This window comes from Aedes albopictus, chromosome 1, assembly GCF_035046485.1.
Source record: "Aedes albopictus strain Foshan chromosome 1, AalbF5, whole genome shotgun sequence".
Lineage (NCBI taxonomy): Eukaryota > Metazoa > Arthropoda > Insecta > Diptera > Culicidae > Aedes > Aedes albopictus.
In genome coordinates this window covers 32,575,436-32,584,454 of record NC_085136.1, presented here as the reverse complement: position 1 = coordinate 32,584,454, position 9,019 = coordinate 32,575,436, and the positions used below count along the sequence as shown (strand labels likewise).

At 38.9% G+C, this 9,019-nt stretch overlaps 1 protein-coding gene across 6 annotated transcripts in view; it reads left to right on the top strand.

Moving 5' to 3' along the window:
- The window catches only part of LOC109422192 (signal transducer and transcription activator), a 388,739-nt gene that overhangs the window by 157,861 nt on the left and 221,859 nt on the right, over positions 1–9,019 (top strand). The window lies entirely within an intron of this gene.

Sequence of the window (9,019 nt, the reverse complement as noted above, 5' to 3'; positions counted from 1 at the left end):
TGCCATAGGCAGGAACTTCCTTGATGGTGAGGAACATTAGATAATTATTTAATAACACATGCACTGGCGTAGCCACGGGGGGGGGGGGGGGTGGTTCAGGGTTACCCCCTCCCCCCCCCCCCCCTAAATTTTGTGGAACAAATTTTCAGTATAAAGCGCTTTGCGACGAAAACATTTTTCGGCTGTGCCGCTATTTTTAAACTACGATTACAATTGGTCATTACTGCTTACAAAATGTAAGTGTCAAATCAAAAAAGGTATCATTGACCGTTGAAAACCCCTCCCAGAGACAATTTCTGGCTGCGCCACTGAACACATGTCAAACTGTTCTAATTTAATTACTCGCTAGCACCAACAGAAGGTGAAATTTTATACCACTATTTTCACTGTTTAAGAGCCATTAACTATCTCTACAACTTTGATTAAGATACGACATTTATTTCTGGTCTGAATCATGAGATAAAGCATGCCAAAATGCAGAGCAAATTCTTGAGTTACAATTATAACTAAATTATATCCACTTTTGTTATTATATCCTAGGATGACGTAATTGCGATCAATTGTATCAAGAACACTTTTATGTGACGTCATATTTTCTCTCCCCTGTACGTTGGACAAATGTGTCTATTTATTGACCAGCCGCCAAAACGAAGAACCACTTGATCATATTCGCAATGGCCTCATTGATAAAGGCGCCGGGTTGTAGTTGAAGGCTGGCGTCCTTGGTTCGATTCCCGTCTGGGTGTGGGTTTTTTATATCCTACGTGGGGCAAGTTTTTTATACAAAAAACTTTTCGCTTAAAATAAATAACACTCCTAATAAAAATTACCCAAAAATGAGTTAAAATTTACCCAACTTAATTTTTACCCAATATATTTATATCTAATTTATACCAACATGTGGTATAATTTATTGATCATTCCAATATTTATTATATCTCACGTTGTAATAAATTTGTTAAAATTATATCAACACCTGTTATAATTATGTTATGGCTAGAACAATTTTAGTTATATTTTTTGTTATTTTAACACCTAACCGGCGAATTTTATAACTCATTCTGTTTTGAAAAAACTTTGAAATAAATAACTCAATCGGTTATAATTTTGTTATGCCTTTCTGATCGGGTAGACCACCAAGCCCGTCTTAGATGAAATAAGAGTGTAAGCATAAGAGAAAAATAAGAGAAATTGTGGAGAGTCATTTCTGAAGTAAGCCGTAATGTAAAAAAAAAACAAAAATGCTTCTTGGAATTCTGCCCAGAATAGCAGAACTAATATGGATTCGCGCTTAGTACACAAACGTAATTAGGCAATTAGCACCTCCCGCTCAAATCCGGACCTGCCCCACTCAAAACTAAATCCGCTTTAAATCTCCTCTCCCGAAAACGGCAAGAACATCGTCGTCGTTCACCTGTCGCGTCGTCACCGGCCGCCCTTCCCGGTAGAACAATCAACAAGAAATTCCAAAATAAACTGTTGATCTTTTTTTCCGGGAGCCGATTATTTGCACAATCTGCCTTCGCGCGCGGTGTGCCTTTCCCTTATGTATATATAGGGAACGGTTCCCAGCTGTTACTTCTCCGAACCGGGTCTATTAAACGGAACGCCATGACGCTCCCGAGGACGCCGGTCCTCTCTGTATCTGTCTTCGATCCGACGACGGACGGAGGCCCGGCATGACGCCACCACCACGACGACGACGACGCGTGACGACCACTCAACAGGTGGCCAATTTCCATATTGTGCAAACAAAGCCGATGCGAAGAGGAGGACGACCATTTGGGTGCCCGAACCGATGGAAAATCTGTTATGAATAAATTACCCGAAAAAGCGTGCAATTTTGCCAGAAGGAAGTTTCCAGTTTCCAGCTGGCATTGGCGTAGCTAGAGGGGGGGGCCTAGGGGCCAGGCCCCCCCAGAAATTTTTCATGACTATATATATGGAAATTAGAAAAAATCTGAAAACCACTGTCGTGGTGACAAACATAGTTCTATACTCTTTACAAGATCGTTATTTAAAACGGTTTATGTAATTATTTAGTTTTGTTTTAAATAGCTGGGAAATTAAATCTAAATGATAATTTCCAGGAATTCTTTGATGGCTATCTTTAAGAATCGTTAAATTTTCTATTAGCATTACTGCAAAATATGGTTCCGTGCTTCTTTGTGGAATTCAAGTATCATTTGGGAGAACAAATCTGGTTGAATTTGCAATGGAATTCCAGCAAAAGTTTTTGTATCCCTAGTGAGAATACAGGGGATAGACAAAATGATCGGGACAGGCAAAATTTTCACTTTTCAAAAAGTGCTCAACTAGCTGTAACTTTACGAAAAGTGCATCAAATATTCTCAAATTTTTACTGTAAGTTTATCAACTAGCTGTGTATCAGTGGTTCAAATTTAGAAAAGATCGGGCAATTCTCCACAAAGTTATGAAGATTCTTGAAAAAGGTAAAATTATCCGATAGCCAACTTTGAGTTGTTATATCTTTGGATTCAATGAACCGAATGTAATGAAATTTTGAAATCTTGAAGGAATTCATGATTGGACTCCTCAAAGATTTCTTGGAGATAATCGTGAAAGAATTTCTGTATGATTTCTTTGAGAATTTCTTGGCTTCTGTGTCCCTCTAAAATTATCTAAAAGAATTCTAATACAAATCGCTGGATGAATTCCTCTAGAAATCCTTCAAATTATTCAAAAAATCTACAAGTAATCCTAAAAACCCTGGGGTGAACCCCTGAAAAACATTATGAACGGAATACTGTAATTTTTTAACTAACCGTTGAATAATTTTTTGAAAAAATCCCGAGAGAAATTTCAGAAGAAATCATTACATGAATTCTTGGAGCAATACCTGCAGGAAGCCCTGGAGAAATTCCAGGCGTTTGGAAAGAATTTGTTCTCTCAACTCGCGTTGGCACACCTCCATTTTCGTTGAATTGAAAAACACGACTTCTAGTTTGACAGCATGTAAACAATACACATCAATGGGAAAGTGTGCAAAACATGGTTGATTTTTACCCAATGGTAAAAAAGTTATGCCCTGTTGAATGTGTCGCAATAAATTCGTGTTTGCCCTTTATTCCTGGAGGAATTCCTGGTGGAGTTTCTGGAGGAATCCGTGAAATAACTCCTGGACGGAGTTCTAGAGGAATCCCTGGAGTTGAAATTCATGGATTAACTCCTGGAGGAAACCTGCAAGAATTTCCGGAGGAATCCCTTGGAAAAATTCCTATAGAATTTCCTGAAGAATCCCCAAGCAAATCTGAAACAATCCCCTAAGGATTTCCTGTAGAAATTCCTGAAGGAATGCTGTAGGAATTTCCGAAAAAAATCCTGGAGGGATTCCTGGATCAATTTCTGAAGAAATTCCTGTAGGAAATCCTGAAGAAATACCTGGGGTAAATCATGGTGGAATTCCTGGAGGAGTCCCTGGAGAAATGCCTGGATGAAATCCTGGAGGAATACCTGGAATAATTCCTGGATAAATTCCCAGAGAAATTTCTGAGGGTATTTTTGAAGGAATCATTGGAAGATTTCCTGGAGGATTCTTGAAGAAATCCTTGAAAGAATTCTTAGAGGAATCTCAGGTGGAATTCATGCAGAAACACCTGGAGTAATTCTTGGAATTATGCCTGGAAAAACTCCGGGCAGGATTTCTGGAGAAATTCCTGGAGGAATTGCAGTAGTAATTTCTGAAGGAATTTCTACATGAATTCCTGAAGGAATTCCTATATAAATTCCTGGAGGAATTTCTGAAAGAATTCCTGGGGTATTTCTGAAGAAACCTTTTAAGGAATTCCTGGAAAAATTCTTAGAGAAATTTCTACAGAAATTCTTGGAAGAATACCTGGGGGAATTCTTGCAAAGAACCCTGGAGCAATCCCTGAAACAAATTTCTGGAGGAACTTCATGAGGAATTCCTGGAGGAACTTCCGGACAATTTCCAGGCGAATTCCCAGGAGGAATTCCTGGACAAATCTCTATAGAGAATCTTGGGGAAATTCCATGGAACTAATCATGGAAGAATTCCAGGAGGAATCCCTAAATCAATTTTTTTTAGGTAACCTTCAATGAATTCCTGGAAGAATCTGTAGAGAAATTCTGGAAGGAGTCCATGGAGAAATTTCTGAAGAAATTCCTAGAGAAATTCCTAGAGGAATTCTGAGAGGAATTTCTGGTGGAGTTCCAGGAGAAATTTCCAGAGGAATTTCTGGAGGAATTCCAGGAGCAATTTCAGAAGAAATTTCTGGAAGAATTACTGGAGGAATCATCGGTGGAATTTCTGGAGGAATCCATGAAATAATTCCTGGAGGTATGTGTAGAGGAAACCGTGGAGAAGAAATTCCTGGATTAATTCTTGGAGGAACCCTGGAAGGATTTCTGGAGGAATTCCTGGATGGATTTTTGGAGGAATTCCTGGAAGAATTCCTGAAGGAATTGCTGTACGTATTTCCGAAAAAAATCCCGGAGGTATTCCTGAAGAAATACCTGGGGTAATTCCTTGTGAAATTCGTGGTACAACTCCTGGAGGAGTCCCTGGAGAAATGCCAGGAGGAATACCTGGAATAATTCTTGAATTGATTCCGGAAATAATTTCTGGGGATTTTTTTAAAAGAATCTCTTGAGGATTTCCTGGAGGATTCTTGAAAAAAATATTTGAAGGAATTCCTAGAGAAATCTCAGGAGGAATTCATGCAAGAATCCCAGGAAGAATTATTGGAATAATTCTTGGATAAACTGCGGTAGGAATTCTTGGGGAAATTTCTTAATGAATCCCTGGAGGATTTTCTAGATAAATTCTTGGAGAAATTGTGGTAGCAATTTCTGAAGGAATCCTGGGGGAATGCCTGAAGGAATCCCTATAGAAATCTCTGGAGGAACTTCTGGAGGAATGCCTGAAGGAACCCCTGGATAAATTCCCTGAGACATGCCTGTATCATTTCCTGGAGGAATCTCTCGAGAAATTCCTTAAAAAATCCCTGGAGGAAACCCTGGATATTTTCCTTGAAGAATCCCTGGAGAAATTCCTGGACTAATGCCAGGAGCAATCTCTGTATAAATTCCTAGATGAATTCCTGGTGGAGTTTTTAGAAGAATTCTGGAAGGGACCTCCAGAAGAAGTCCCGGAGCAATCTCTAGATGCATTCCTGGAAAAATCCCGGGATGAGTCCATGGAGAAACTCCCAGGAGAAATTTCTGAAGAAACCTCTTGAAAAATTCCTAGAGGAATCCTTAGAGAAATTTCTGGAGAAATTCTTGGAAGAATCCCTGGGAAAAATCTCTGGAGAAATCCCTGAAGCAATTTTTGGAGGAATGCCTGGAAAGTTCTGAACAAATTCCTGCAGGAAGCTATGGGAAGAATTCCTGGATAAATTTGTAAAGGATTTTTTAGGCAAATTCCGTGGAACTATCCCTGGAAGAATTCCTGAAGGAATTCTTGAATGAATTCCTGGAGGAATCTCGAGAGAAATTCCAATCGAAATTTCTGAAGAAATTCCAGAGAAATTTCTAGAGGAATTCCCAGAGGGATTTTTGGAGGATTTCCAGAAGGAATTCCTGGAGGAATTGCGGTAGTAATTTCTAAAGGACTTCCTGTGGGAGTTCCTGGATCAATTCCTGGAGGACTTTCTGAAGGGATTCCCTGGGCAATTCTTAAGCAACCTCTTGGGGAATTTCTGGAGGCATCCTTAGAGGAATTTCTAGAGATTTACTTGAAAGAATCCCTGGGGAATTCTTAAAAAGAAATTTGGAGGAATCTCTGAAACAATTTGTGGAGGAAACTCAGGAGGAATTCCTGGACAAATCTCTATAGGAAATCTTGGGGATATTCCGTGGAACTATTCATGGAAGAACTCCAGGAGGAATCCCTAAATGAATACCTTGAGGAATCCCTGAATGAATTCCTGGAATAATCTCTAGAGGAATTCTGGAAGGAATCCATGGAGAAATGTCTGAATTCTGGAGAATTTTTTAGAGGAATTCAGAAAGGAATTTCTGGTGGAGTTCCAGTAGGATTACCTGGAGGAATTACTGCAGGAATCATCGGTGGAATTTCTGAAGGAATCCATGAAATAAATCTTGGAGGAATGTGTAGAGGAAACCCTAGATTAGAAATTCCATGGTTAATTCTTGGAGGAAACCCTGGAAGAATTTTCGGAGGAATTCATGAAGGAATTCCTGCATCCATTCTAGAATAAATTCCCGAAGGAATTCCTGAGGAAATACCTGGGGTAATTCCTGGAGAAATTCTTGGTAGAACTCTTGCAGGAGTCCCTGGAGAAATGTCCGAATGAACTCCTAGAGGAATGCCAGGAACAATACCTGGAATAATTCTCGAAAAAAATCCGGGAGGAATTTCCGAAGGAATCCCTTGAAATACAAAGTTCGATTTCTGAGGGAATTCCAGGAGGAGTTTCTGAAGAATTCTTAGGGAAAATACTGAAGAAACCGCTGAAATTCCTGAGGAAATCCTGAAATCCTGGATTAATTTCTGGGGGAGTTCTGAAGGAATCCTAACAAGAGTTATTGCAGGCATTTTTAAAATAATCCCGGATTTCGTTTTTGAAATAATAACAGAAGAAATTTCCGGTGAATCCCTGGAGGAACTTTTGAAGTCATTTCTGAAGCAACCCCATGAGGAACTCTTTTTGGAATCTCAGGAGAGCTTTCTTAACGAATACCTGGAAGAATTTTTGTAGGAATACTCCTGGATAAATAAATTGAAGAAATCAATGTCTGCAGTAATTTTTGAAGGAATACTAGGATCCCTTAAGGTTTTTTTTGTACAAATTTTTCAAGCAATTCTTGGAGTATTTTCTAATAATCTCAAAGTAAAATTTTCTAAAAGAATTTCTGGAATACATACCTGCAGAAATACTTCGATGTAAATATTGGAGCAATCTCTAGTGGAATTCTGGAAGGCATATATGTAGAAGTCCCTGTAAAAATCTCTGAATACCTGCAGAAATACTTTCAAGGATCTTTGGAGAAATTCCCGAAGGAAACATCGAAAAAAGCACTAGAACAATTACTGGAGGAACCTCTAAAGATATCCCAGGACAAATCCCCGAAAAAATGTCTAGTGGAATCCCTAGATGAATTCTTGATTGAATTTCTGGAAGAAGCCATGATGGAATCACTGAAGCAAGCTATGGAAAAAATCTTGGATTGATTGTTCGTACTTACACTCCCGATCAAAAGTTTGGGGTCACCCCCTCAAAAACATGTCATTTTTTCAGGCCCATATCTCCGCCAATTTGTGTCCAATTCAAAACCCTAGGTCTCATTCAAAAGATAATAAGTCAAAGTACCTTTAAACATGATTTATGTGAAACTTTTACAAAAATATTTGTATGTAAACCTAACCCAAAGTTGCCAAATTTTCTAAAAAATGAATATAAATTTACGGCAGTGTCGCTCGAAATTGGGTCGACCAAATTTTATGATGAGAGCGATAATATAACCTATTTTCTACTAGCTTTCAACTGCTTTTTACAGAACTTAGCTAAACAATCTAAGAAAAAAGTTATTAAGTAAACTAACTCTCGATATCATCGACCAAAAGTTTGGGGTCACCCCTCAATATGATGAGTCGGCCAAAAGTTTGGGGTCACTATCGTTAAACATGGAAAAGTGGTTTGTTGATATCTTTGTCATCTATAGTTGACGCTCTCATCATAAAATTTGGATTAACTTGGATGCTTTCGACTGCTGGGAGTTCGTACATACACTAAGGACAAAAATCAAAACAAATCATGTAGATAGACAGACAAGTAATAATCTGACGAACACTACTGACAATGACAATGACACCCAATAGACAATTTACCCACTAAACTTGTATTCAATATTTGACCCACTTCTATAGAATAGTTTTACAAAATGACGGTTGAAATCGTAAAATAGTTAGAATAGTTAGAAACAAGACAAAGTAGTGAACCGTTGCCAAGTTTTTTCCGTTTTGTCCAGTAAAATAGTTAGTGAATGTTATATTTTGAATATTGTGAGATGTCTAATGTGTTCGTTTTGAAAATTAATTTTAGGAAATTGACGAACACCAAAAGCTTGACGAGAATGACCAAAAACAATCCACCAGACAAAGAACTAAACTTTTCTGTAAGCAAATGTGATTATGTGTATCTTTGTTAGTGTAACTCAGTCCAATTCTATTATAGAACCCTTGAAGAAGATTGAATATACAATCGAAACGTCGGGCGTAGAAAACATGCTTTAGTTCTGACCGCTCTAAAGACTGAAAGCCGAAAAAGTCTCCCGGTACATAAAATTTGGTCGACCCAATTTCCAGCGACACTGCCGTAAATTTATATTCATTTTTTAGAAAATTTGGTAACTTTGGGTTAAGTTTACATACAAATATTTTTGTAAAAGTTTTACATAAATCATGTTCAAAGTTACTTTGACTTATTATCCTTTGAATGAGACCTGGAGTTTTGAAATCGGGCACAAATTGGTGGAGATATGGGCCTGAAAAAATGACATTATTTTGAGAGCCTGACCCCAAACTTTTGATCGGGAGTGTATATAGTTTAGGGAACTATGATCAAATCTAAAAGAGTCATTTTGATTACTCAAAACTACAATACCGATTGGCATATTCACATATCGGGCGCCCATCCCGCTTAAAATTCATCTCAAGTCAGGCCCCCCCCTGGGCCCCCTCCAGGAAAAAAATCCTAGCTACGCCAATGTCAGCTGGGGCAACCTTCCCAGAGTTCGGACCCGACGACGACGACGGCACTACAGGTTATAAAGCGACCAATCGCGTCGGTGGTAGTATCCGGAGCAAAACCAGCAAAACCCAGACAACGATGACAAGGAGAGCGATGTCCGGGGTGTGGTTGTGTTTAAGGACCCAAAAACAGATTATTACACCAATTTCCCGGGAATTTTCTCCGCTTTCGGTATGGGTGGAAAGCAAACAAAGAGGGCCGAAAAATGGGCAATACTGTGGCGGGGCGCTGGTCGGGTGGTCGGGACAGATGCGTTTCAT